The sequence below is a fragment of the Spermophilus citellus genome, assembly GCF_964194105.1.
Source record: "Spermophilus citellus genome assembly, chromosome: 13".
Classification (NCBI taxonomy): Eukaryota; Metazoa; Chordata; class Mammalia; order Rodentia; family Sciuridae; genus Spermophilus; species Spermophilus citellus.
The window spans coordinates 10,317,728-10,330,733 of record NC_138193.1 but is presented as its reverse complement, the minus strand read 5'-3'; positions in this window follow the sequence as shown (position 1 = coordinate 10,330,733).

Here is a 13,006-nt window from a genome sequence, read left to right as displayed (position 1 = left end):
CCTCAGAGGGCCACGGCCCTGCCTGTGGCTCAGAGATGGCTTCTCCGGAGGACAGAGGCATCAGGCTGAGTTGGCATTGGTAATGGAGGCTGGGGAAGGGCCACGTGGAGGAGGTGGTGCCCTGCCGTTGCCATGGTAACGCTGAGTCCCTGGAACTCACAGCCTGCCCCTGTGCTGCTACTTCATTAAGCCACAAAACCATGGCTGGGAATTGCCATCCAATTAATTTATTTTTATACCTTATTTCATCCTAAGAGGAGTTGAGGAGGAGTGTCAGAATGAACACAATAGTGCGATGAGCCTGGGGGGGCTCCCGGGTGGGGTGCCCCCCTATTGAGCCCACAGAGGCATTTATGCAGATAGAGGATGAAGGAGTCCCTGTCTCCTGTAACATTGGGGACCCAGGGCACTTGAAATCACCACAACAGGTTCCTGGGCAGGTCTTTCCTGGATACTGCCTGCTCAACAATTGTCTAAAAATAGAGACCACGTGAAGAAGACAGCACCCTGGAGCCCTCCCACAGGAGACAGAGCACCAAGCCCTGTGACCTGGAGCGCATCCCAGGCTGAATTTTGACTCTGCTCCCTGCCACCACCACCCCCCAAAAAATGTGTTGAAATCCTATCGTCAGACTGTGATCTTCCTTGGAAACAGGGTCTTGGCAGATGTGATCAAGTTAAAATGAGCTCATTAAGGTGGTCCCTAACCTTATGGGACCTGTGTTCTTTTAAAAGGGGGAGGACTGCAATGTAGCTCAGTGGTACCACATTTGCCCAGCATGCACGAGGCCCTGGATTCCACCCCCAGCACCACAAAATTAATAATAATAATAACAATAATAATAAGAAGAAGAAGAAGACGATTTGGACACAGAGTTAGACACACACAGAAGGAAGAGGGACATAAAGATGGAGAATTGTAAAGGAACACTCCAGTCTGCCAATAAACCATAAGAACCTAGGACAAACAAGGGACAGTCCTTCCCCTGGGTTCCAGAGACAGCATGGCCTAGGCCAGACTTTGATTTGTGACTTTCAGCCTTCGTTACTGTAGGACAAAAGAGTTCAGTTGTTCTAAGCCACCTTGTTTGCAGTACTTGGTTACAGCAGCCCTAGGAGACCAGTGTTAAATGGAAAATTCCTTAGACCAACAAAATCGCATACTTTAATTCAGCAATTATACAAAAAAAGAACCAAGTGAAGTAAAAGAATTCTTGAATCCGCTAGGACAGGTTCTGAGAACTCCCCCAACCGGGAGATCAGGCGGCATTGATGAAAAACAGAACTGAGAGAGACGAGTTGGTTGGTTACAGCTTGACTGGTAATCTAGCAGAGATGCACGTGGCTAAAAGGCCAGGGGCCAGAGGGAGGGGCGGGGGGCAGCAGAAGGGAGAAGAGCAAGAGAGTGGGAGGCCCGGGGGCTAGAACTCCAAGGACTTGGTGACAACTGGCACTCAGAACTGGACAAATGAACAGGAAGTGACTCTCAGTGAGCAATGAGGTATCGATGTCATCCAAAAGAGGAGGAGCAGGTTTGAGGAGAGGAAGATGGATTTGGTTTTATCCCATAGAGCAGAGAAGCCTGTAGAAAAGTCCATGTCGGAGCTCAAAGATGGATGTGGCCCTCAGAGCCACCTGGTTCAACCAGCTCGGGCACCTCCTCTAAAAGCCTGACTGCATCACGCTACCAGAACCTGAGCTTCACCAGTGACAATGATCTGCTGTTCTCTGGCAGCCTGTCCCAGTTCAAGGAGCTTAACTGTTAAGACACTTTTCCTAGGACCATGAAATTCCACTACTAGGAATTCAAAATTAAGATAGAAGTCAAAACATGGGCAAGGTTTGTACACAAAGATGTGTACATGTGAAATTATTTATTGCTAGTGATGACTCTAGCCATTTTAATGCACCAGATATAAAATTTGGTAAATACAGCTATCGAAATTACATTTTTTCCTAGACATGGTGGTGCACACCTGTAATTCCAGCAACTCAGGAGGATGAGGCAGGAGGATCACAAGTTCAAGCCCAGTGTTAGCAACTTAACAAGACCATAACCAACTGTGAGACCCTGTCTCAAAATTTAAAAAAAAAAAAAAAGTTGGGGCTATAACTCAGTGATAAATTTCCCCTAGGTTAAATTCCTCGTATATAAAAAAAAAATCACTTGTTTTTCCAAATTATTTTTCAACTTCACCCAGTAGAACCACATGCACACAGACAACAGACTTATACACATAAATGAATGCAAATCTGGTGCAATCTGAATAATCTCTGTGGATTGTGCCAGTGTCGATTTTCTAGTTTTGCTAGTGTGCTAGTTATGCAAGATGTTAGCGTTGGTGGGCATTCGTGTAACTATCACCACAATCAAGACATCTCCATGAAGATCTCTCCTCCATTTCCTCACTTCCTTTTCCACCCTGGCAACCACCAATCTGTTCTTCACAGCTATAATTTAGTCACTCCAGGAAAGCTGTATAAACAGAATTGTATAGTATGTAACTTGTCCAGATTGTTTTTTTTTTTCACTCTATGTAGTGCCTTTGAGGTCCATTCAAGTTGGTGTATATCAATAGTTCATTCCTTTTTATTGATGCATAGTATTCCAAGATAGGGATATACATCCCTGGCTTCACTTTCCACAGTTTCCGCGTTACCTATGGTCAACCATGGTCCAGAATATTAAATGGAAAATTCCAGAAACAAACTATTCATAAGTTTTAAATTGCCTGCCATTCTGAATAGCATGATGAAATCTCACACCCTCTGTGTAATCTGTCCTGCCTGAGACATGAAACATCCCTTTGTCCAGTGGATCCACTCTGTATGCACTATCCACCCACTGATTACTTAGTAGCTGTCTCTGCTGTCAGATATATAGGGTTTGGTACCATTATGCTTTCAGGCATCCCCTGGGAATCTCAAGTATCCTCTGAGGGAAAGGGGGAATTATTATACCACAATTTGTTTAACTAGTTACTTTGTTAAAAGACATCTAGGTTGATTCCAGTTTTAAGCTATTGTGAAAAAAGTTTCTATGCACAAGTTTCTGTGTAAACATAGCTTTTATTTCTATAGAATAAATGCCCAGGAGTGCAATTGCTGGGTTGCATGGAAATTGTATGTTTAGTTCTCGAGGAAACTGCCAAACTGTTTTCCAGGGAGGCCATGCTATTCCTCATGCCACCAGCAATTATGATGGATTTGTATTCTGTTAAGCGTTCACTAGCACTTGATGATGTCATCATTTTCATTTTAGCCTTTCTGACAGGTGGGTGGAGATCTCTCACCACAGTTTGATTTTCAATTTCACAATGGCTAGCAATACTGATCATCTCTTCACATAGTTTTCCTCTTTCTGTGGCTGACATTTGTCTATTTATTGAAATTTTGTCCACATTCTAATTGTTGGATTGTTTGTTTTCACAGGTGAGCTTTGAGAGTTATTTTTTAAAAATTAATTAATTAATTTAATTATATATGACAGCAGAATGCATTTTGATTCATTGTACACAACTGCAGCACAACTTGACATTTCTCTGGTTGTATACAATGTAGTGTCATACCATATGTGTAGTCATACCTGTACCTAGGGTAATGACGTCCAACTCATTCCACCATCTTTCCTGCCCACCATGCACCCTCCCTATTGAGAGTTATTTATATATTCTACATAAAAGAATTTGGGCTTTCTTAATAAAGTATGATGTTGGTGGTAGGTTTCATTTAGATGTTCTTTATCAATGTTAGGAATTTCTCTTTTACTCCTGGATTGCTGCTTTTAGCAAGAATGGGTATTGGATTTTGTCTAATGCCCTTTCTCCATTAATGGACCTTACCATACAATTTTTCTATCTGAACCTGTTACATGGTGCATTGCATTTATTGACTTTGGAAGTCTGAATGAGACTTGCATATCTGGAATAAACACCATTTGGTCACATTGTATAGCTCTTTTTATTTATTGCTGGACTTGATTTGCTAACATTTTATGAAGGATTCTTCTAAAGATGCTGTTTGTAGCTTTCTTTCTGTGATATCTTTGTCTTTGATATTAAGGTAAAACTGATTTTGTAAAATAAGTTTAAAATGTTCCCTCCTCAGCTGAGTGCAGTGGCGTACCCCTTTAATCCCGCAAGCTGGGAGGCTGGGACAGGAGTATCACAAACTCAAGGCTAGCCCCAGCAACTTAGCAAAACTCTGACTCAAAATAAAAAAAATAAACGGGGATGGAGATGTGTTTCAGTGGTCAGGTGCCCCTGGGTTCAACCCCCAGAAACCACCCACCCCCAAAAGAAAAATGTTATCTCCTCTTTTATTGAATGGAAGACATTACTTAAAATAGATTCTAATACTTTTAAATGTTTGATAGAATTCTCCTGTGAAACTACCTGCATTCAGAGTTTTTTTGGAAGGCATTTAAAATCATGAATTCAAGGGGCTGGGGCTGGGGCTCAGCAATAGAGCACTTTCCTCGAATGTGTGAGGCCCTGGGTTCGATCCTCAGCACCACATAAATAAAATAAAGATATTGTGTCCACCTACACTAAAATAAATAAATAAATAAGAAAACCATGAATTCAAGTTCTTCAATGGTCGTTGGACTGTGCAGGTTATGTATTACATCTTGATCATCAAATTTTTCAAGGAAATAGCTCATTCCTTCCAAGTTGTTGAGTTTGGTAGCACTAAGTTACTCCTAGCATTCCCTCACTATGCTTTCAATCACTTCAGAATGCAGAGTGGCATCCCCTATGTCCTCTCTGATAATCATGATCTGTGTCTCTATCTCTGTCCATCCTTTGCTGGGGAATGATCAATATGATTGATTTTTTTTAATCAACTTTTTGTTTCACTGATTTCATCGATTTCCTGGCTGCTGTTCTTATGTAATTCACACACCCTACGTTTGATGCAGGCTTGTGAAGTGCCCAGTTCATTGGTTTTGAGTATATTTACACAGTGAGCACATGCCACCACCATCTAATTCCAGAACATTATTCCTCAGGAAAAAAGGAAAGAATCCTCCCGTTCGTAATGCCTCTCCACCCACTCTTCCTCCAGCCCCCCGCAACAACTAACCTACCTTTGACTCTGTGGACCTGCCTACTCTGGACATTGCATGTAAATAGAATTGCATGCTACATGCTGAATTTATTTCTCTTAGGATGATATTTTCATTATGGAAACACAGTCCAATACTGTAGCTTGAATCCATCCTCGATGACCTCTGCTGGCTGAATCATATCCCATCGTAGGTGGCTCTAGTTCACACGAATCCGGAGTGTCCTCCCAAGGGCCTCTCCTGTCAGTGGAGGGTGGGCCCTCAAAGGGGACCGTGGGATTTTGCCCTCCCTCTGTCTTGTCCTGGCCAAGAGGTGAGCGGTTTTCTTCCTCACACATTGCCACCATGACAGGTCGCCTCACCTCAGGACCGGCAACAAGCCAGGTGTTCTGAAGACAGCCCTGCCGGCAGCCACCCTCCAGACCACAGGTTCAATTTCTGGGAATGAGGCTTGGAAGGAGCTGTGTCCTTCTTCCCTCTGGTGAACCCTCCAGCGGCTGCCAGGGTGGTGGTTTTCACATTGATTATGGGCAGTTAGTTTCCAAGACTACCACAGTGTTGAGGTGGACGAGATGAAAACAAGGAAGTCAAAAATAACAGAAAAAGCCAGGCTCAGTGGCGCATGCCTGGAATCCTGGAGGTTCTGGAGGCTGAGGCAGGAGGATCGAAAGTTCAAAGCCAGCCTCAGAAACTTAGTGAGGTCCTAAGCAATTCAGTGAGACCCTGTCTCTGATACAAAAAAAAAAAGGGGGGGCTGGGAATGTGGCTCAGTGGTTAAGTGCCCCTGAGTTCAATCTCCTATACCCCCCCAAAAAAAAGCCAGAAAAAAAATTAATAATTTAGCCCTTTTTATTGAGTAAATGCTCCTGAATCACCAAAAGCCTTTGGTTAATGTCCAGAATTCTGAAAGATGGTGATTCTGACACGTCTGCCCCTTTCTCGTGGCTTTTATGGAGGAGAAGCGTTTTTGCAGATCCCCACTCTGCCATCTCCTCTGACTTTGCTTCGATGATTTCCGGTCTGGCCCTTTCTTGTCTTGGCACTGCTCCAGCTGCACTACAAGGAAACCGATCTGCTGGATTTTGTTTTCATTCAGTGACATGCATTTTGAGACTTCCTCTTCAACCCACAGATAATTTAGAATTCTGTTGTTTTATATTCAAGCCTGAAAGAGTTTTCTTGTTGGCTTTCTATTACTGATTCCCATCCTGGTTCTATTATCTTCCAGGAACCGACTTTGTATCTCCATGTCTGGAGATTTATGTTCTGTCTCAGGATATGAATGGTCTGTCTCTGTGAATGCTTCGTAGACATTTGAAAAGCATATGGGATTTGCTGCTGTCGAGTCTAGTGTGCTTTAGATGCAAGTTGGATCTTGCTGGATGGTGAGGCTGTTCAGATGTTCTTTGCTGATTTTCTGTCAAGTAGTTCTATCAGTCGCTGAGAATGGAACATTGACATCTTCAGTATTTATAGATCTGGGGATGGGATCCAGATATTTGTGGACCTAAAATATTTGTCTACATACACATACACATATCCACATATATCTAACTTATCGCAATCTATTAATAGTGTTTTATCCCTTTAAAGTGTAGGACACTTATTTCCACCTACCCACTTAAAAATATAATTATTTTATATTCCCTGTGTATACATTATTATTTTTGCTCCATTGACTAAATATTATTTAAGAAACTCACAAACCAGGCATGGTGGGGTACATCTATAATCTCAGCTACTTGGGAGGCTAAGATGGGAGAATGGCAAGTTCAAGAACAGCCACTGGCAACTTAGTGTGACCCTGTCTCAAAATAATAAATAGAAAAGGGGCTGGGGATGTAGCTCAGTGGTAGAGCATTTACCTAGCATGTTCAAGGCCCCAGATTCCATCCCCAGAATAGGAAAAAAAAAAAAGAAGAATGAAATAGTCTATTATAATTAAATTATCTCACAACAGCATTTGGTTTTTTGTTTGTTTGTTTTGGTTTTTTGGTTTTTACCCATTTCATCTTTTTTTCCTTCCTTCCTGCAGTTCCAAGCCTTTTTCTTTCTTTTCCTTGAAAAAAAATGTCCTTTGGCCATTCTTTTTTTGGGTACTGGGAATTGAACTCAGGGCCACTGAGCCACATCCCAGCCCTATTTTGTGTTTTATTTAGAAACAGGGTCTCACTGAGTTGCTCAGGGACTCACTTTTGCTGAGGCTGGCTTTGAAATTGCAATCCTCCTGCCTCAGCCTCCCGAGCTGCCCCTGGGATGACAGGTGTGCACCACCGTGCCCAGCCCTTGCGCATTTCTTCAGGGCTAGATCTTTATTTTTCTGGGCGAGTGCCTTTATTACCCCTTCGTTTTTGAAGGATAATTTTGCAGAGTGTAGAATTCATGGTTCTTTCTTCAGAGCTTCTATCATTCTCCTTTCTTTTGACCTTCTTGATTCTTCATGGAAATTCTCCTGTCAATCACATTGTTTTTCTCATAAAAGTAAAGAAGTGTTGTTTCATTCTAGATGTTTTCAGATTTTTCTCTTTAGTCTTCAGAAGTTCAACTGTGTGTATGTTGGTGTGGATTTCCTTGGGTTTTTTCTGTTTGGGATTCTCTAAGTTTCTTGAATGTTTATGTTTCCCATTGTTGTTGTTTTATTTGTCAAAATTGGGGGAATTTCTGTCATTATCACTTATCAGCATTATCAGTATTTTTGCTGATACTGATTATTTCATTATCTGTATTTTTGCATCTCCATTCTTGCTCCCTCCTTCTAGAATTCCAATAATAAGAATGTTAGAATTTTTTTTTTCATTCTAGTCCCTGAATCTCTAATATTTTCTTTTCAGTTTATTTCCTCTGTGTTGTTCAGATTGGGTAATTTCTGTCGTTCTATCTTCAATCTTGTTGATTCATTCCTCAGTTATATATTTTGGTTTTTTTTTCAGACAAGAGTCCATTTAATGACTCATTTAAATGACATTCAGATTTGGGGGACTTGTTGTACTTTCCGTTCTATAATTTAATCTTCCATTGGTTCTTTTTTAAATATCATCTGTTTTCCTGAGACTGTCAACTTTTTCACGTCAAGCGTGTGTGTAATTACTTGTTTCAGGGTTTTTGTGATGGCTGCTCCAAAGTCCTTGTTGGATCATTTCAACATCCGAGCTGAGTCAGGGTTGGCATTTGTGGATTATCTCTCTTACTCAATTTATAATTTTTCTTGATTGCTGGTATGATGAATGAGTTTCAGTTGTATCCTGGACAATTTGGGTTATTATGTTATAAGACTGAATCCTACTTCATCTCTATTTATTTTTTTTTTCTTTTAGCAGATAGCTATTCATTTTAAGTGCAAAAACAGGCCAGTCTGGGGGTGGGTGTCCCCCTCCCTCCTGAGCCCTGAGGACACCATCCTGACAAAGGCTAAGCAGTGATTCACGTGCCTGTGCGTGCAGGAGTGACACACTACTTCAATGTCTTCAGTTTCCTGCTAGGCCTGGCTGACCCAGGGTGGAAGGACATGGATGGCCGACTGTCCCTGCCACACACTGTCTCCTTCACCTTCCTGGATGGCTGGTGGGGCAGGTGTTTTCTTGTTGGCTTTCCCCACTGAGCAGGATTACTGGAGTACTGCTGTGCTTCTGCTGGGCAGTAGGTGGAAGATGGGTCCCCTGGTTGGCCCTGTCAACACCACGGGGTGGGTAAATCAGTAAATCACTCCTCCTTTCTTGGAGCTGGCAAGAGAAAGAGAGGTGTTCCACATTGGGTCTGATGGGAACCTTAGGTGAAAACATTTCCTCCAGTGGTGTTTTGCTGGAGAAGAACAGACATTCTGTTGTCTCTTCCTCTCTTTGCCTGGGCCTTTGTGCAGGGGGAATTGGGTTTTCTTAACTCTTTGCTATTCCCTTTGCTTTGCTTGCTGGTGGTTCCAATTTGCAGGCTTTTTAAGCCCTTCACTCAGCAGATACAGGAGGCAAAAAGGAGACCCATTGAACTGGCTGCCATGTTGTTTCTCAAGTCTGAAAGTCCTCCATCAATCTGCCTTCTTTCTATGGTGCAGAGTCACCTGTGCTTGTTAGCTGTGCTTTGGTTGTGAGGGAGACTTTGGTGTAATGCAGCTATTCCATCTTGGCTAGGACTAAGAACTCGGAAATTACTTTTTGTGGAAAATGCATACCATTAAGTAAAATAGCAAGATAAAATTTGCTATTTTACATAATCTTGAACGTGTGGTGCGTTTCAGAACAGCAAGTAAATATACAACACTTCAATAATGTTTATGACTGAGTTGTGAGAGTCAGTGTAATTTTAATTATTTTCATGTTAATATCTTTCTTGCATATTCTATTTTTTTTGCAAGGTAAAAATGATAACTTACAATACAAGGATATGTTTACCCAAAAGCCTTCATATACTAAGCTATGATCTCCTTTCCTCTTATTTTTTCCTCTTGGTCCTAGTTTTTCCCTCTAGAAATACACAGTATAAATAAAACCTCTTTCCCACTGAGACCTCATAAAACGTTCAAAGAAATCTAAGTTCATTTAGAGTAAATCAGCTTCTCCCAGATTTCTTCTGACAGATTAACCCTCAGTTTCTTCTAACCAATATTCTATTATTTCTAGTTCCAAGGGCATTATTTTTGAAGACAGAGTGAAAGAAAACTAGGGCTTGGGTCCTGGCTTTTGTTCTTCTGCCCATTCTAAATTACCTGCCTATTCTGTGCTCACCCCTATCCGGGTCCTGGGCTGCCATGGTAGGTTATATTTCTAACCCCAAGCAGAATAAGTTCCCTGAGCTCCTGTCCCATTCTCAGAAACCCCCAAACTTGGCCTAGTGTCTGACCTGGTACAGGCATTCTATATATATCCAATTGGATGGACCAGTGGATACATGGGTGGATAGGAGGAGTGAGCACGTGTTGAATAGACAGGTGAGTTAGTTAACCAAGATTCTCCACCACAGGTGCTCTGCCTGACTCCCCAGTCTGATCCCTTTCTCACCCCAAGCCTCAGCATTTCCCAGAAGCCCTGGTGTGTACACAGCTGTGGTCTCCCTGCGGTCTAATTCGTAAATCCTGAACACCCTTTGGTATGTCATTTTTATGAGTCTTGCTTTTAATCTTTTGTCCACTTTTGTAATAGATAGCAGGTAATGAGATTTTAGGAATAGATTTTTTAATAATTTGGTTGGAAGACTTTAGTCATGTCTCTGGAACTGATTAATCTGATCAAATCATTCTTTTTCCTCCCCAGCAAGGCAGCTCTTACTACATTGAGGCATCTATTTATGCACCAAGTGGCCTTTAAGTGAGTGAGGGTCACAGAGACTGGGGTCATTGACTGACCAGCAAAAGACTTTAGCCAAGTCCAGGGAGGAGAGGTATCATTATAGGGAGAGCAACATTCCTGAAGAAGCCCAAGTTTGGATTTTCAATATTATCTCCAAATAAGGTTCTTTACACAGGCACAGAGGTACCCTAAATAGCATCACGATACCATATTATGTTTTCTTGTTTCAAAAGCATTCATGCATTCAGTGAAACCACTTAGAAATACCACAATTTTTATAACCCAGTTTTGGAATTTCACCCTTTTTTAATATATCAAGAACCCCCCAAAACTGGAGGTGCCTGACAGCCTTTATTGATCTTTAGGAAGTGGTGGGAATGGGAACCCATGTCCCCTGGGATGCTGATCCCAGCAGCTTAGAAGAATATGTCCACAGTAGGGGCTCCTAGAACACAGAGAGAATGGAATAGTCCTGGAGGGCAGGGTCAGTTACACTAAAGAAGGTATAACGGAACTGCACTTGCTTCTTCGGCCCCATATCTTCCTCAAGGGGTACCCTTTGGCTTACCAAGAGCTCCAGAACGCAGAATGGAGGAATCTTGGTCTTGGCAGACTCTCCTCAGGTAACGTCTCCTGTAAGGGTCTAGGGTTTGGGTCATCTCCTGTGGACAACACAAGAGGCTTTCCTGTCCTCACACATCTTTCATCCTCCAGAGCAAACCTCACAAGACTGTGCCTCACAAAACTTTTGTGCTGCTTTTGCCCCTGCATGCCATAGTGTCTGTATTAAGAGAGAGAGAGAGAGAGAGAGAGAGAGAGAGAGAGAGAGAATAGATTTTTCTAGCACATGCAGACTGTAGAATAGCATTGTCTATGGATGCTGCATTTTCTTTTCTCATTTTTATACAGTCTTCTGTTAGGATTTTTATTGAAATTGGCCTGTGGAGAGAAGGTGATTGAGCTTGGGTAACTTCACCTAGGCCCACAGGATAATGGTCCCACTGTTTGGAATGCAATACACGAGGGCTTTTGCATCGATGGTCTTTCTTCATAAAAGAGCCAACACAATTTTCAAATTTTTTCCAATATGTTTGCAATTGGGGATACCCATTTTCAGTCTGTCTTATTCTAAATGGCCTCATAAAAATTAATTTTAAATGCATTTACTGTGATTTATATTATTTGCTCAACTTAATTTATGGAGAGCCAGGCAGTGTCTTATGTGCCTGGGATTCAGCAGTGACCAAAACAGACAAAAGTCCTTGTTCTCAGCCAGGGGTGTGGCTCAGTGGTAGAGAATCACCTAGAATGTGAGAGGTTCTGGGTTCCATCCCAGCTCAGGGTTTCAGAAGTCTCAGTCCATACAGAGCCGGCTCCATTCTTCAGGGCCCAAGGTAAGGCTGAACGTCATGGCAGCAGAGTGTGGCAGAGGGAAGTGACTCAGGACATGGCAATCGGGAAGCAGAGAGAGCTCCTCTCACCAGGGACAAAATATAAACCCCAAAGGCACACCCCTGGGGTCCACCTCCTCCAGCTACACCCTCCTGCCCATAGTCATTGCCCAATTAATCCATATCAGGGGATTAATCCACTGATTGGGTTGAGGTTCTCATAACCCAATCATTTCACCTCTGAAAATTCTTGCCTTGTCTCACACATGAGCTTTGGGGGGACACCTGGTATTTAAACCATAGCACATAAATTTAAGAGACCTGGTAGGGATCCAGAAGAACATTTGAAGCAAGGCATTGAATTATATGAAAGGTGTGGCTTAAATTGAACATAAACTTATCTCAGATTTATGGTTTAGATAGGAGGTGTCCTCCCAAAGCTCATGTGTGAGACAATGAAAGAAGGTTCAGAGGTGAAATGATTGGGTTATGAGGGTCTTAACCCAATCCGTGAATTAATCCCCTGATGGCTTAACTGAGTGGTAACTGAAGGCAGGTGGGGTGTGGCTGGAGGACAGGGTCATTGGGGGCGTGCCTTTGGGGTATCTATTGTACCTGGCGAGTGGAGTGTCTCTCTGCTTCCTAATCATCATTGAGCCCCTTCCCTCCACACTCTTTCCCCATGATGTTCTGTCAAGCCCAAGGAATGGAGCCTCCTGTCTATGGATTGAAACCTCTGAAACCGTGAGTCCCCAAGTCAATTATTCCTCCCACACAATTGTTCTAGTCAGGTCTTTTAGTCCCAGCAGAGAAAAAGCTGACTACAACACTCGGTATTTCTCAAAGTGTACTTTGCATGTTGCTAGTTTCATGTGCTGTTTAATAGTTTTACATTGAACTTCGACTTCTGACCATAATGGAGTGACTGGTATCACAATAACCCTCCTTCCATAGACAACTATAAAATGGACAAAAATATGGAAGAATAGTTCTTGGTCCCTGAAGAACATGTGGCACAAGACTGTTTTTCCTGAAAGAAGGAAAACTTGCAGATCCCTGTGTGGGGAAAGTTTTCCAGCTGATCACAACCAAGAACTAGAATCCAAGCAGAAACACTGTGGTCCAGGGCTGAGCTGAGGAGGCAGAAATAGTTGCTTGGAGCAGCTCAGTAGTTAGCATCAGAGGAAGGAGCTCTGCAGTCAGGGAGCTCCAGAGGTCCACGTGGCGAATCCTCATGAATCTGTCGACAAGGAAGGGTCTGTGAGTGCACA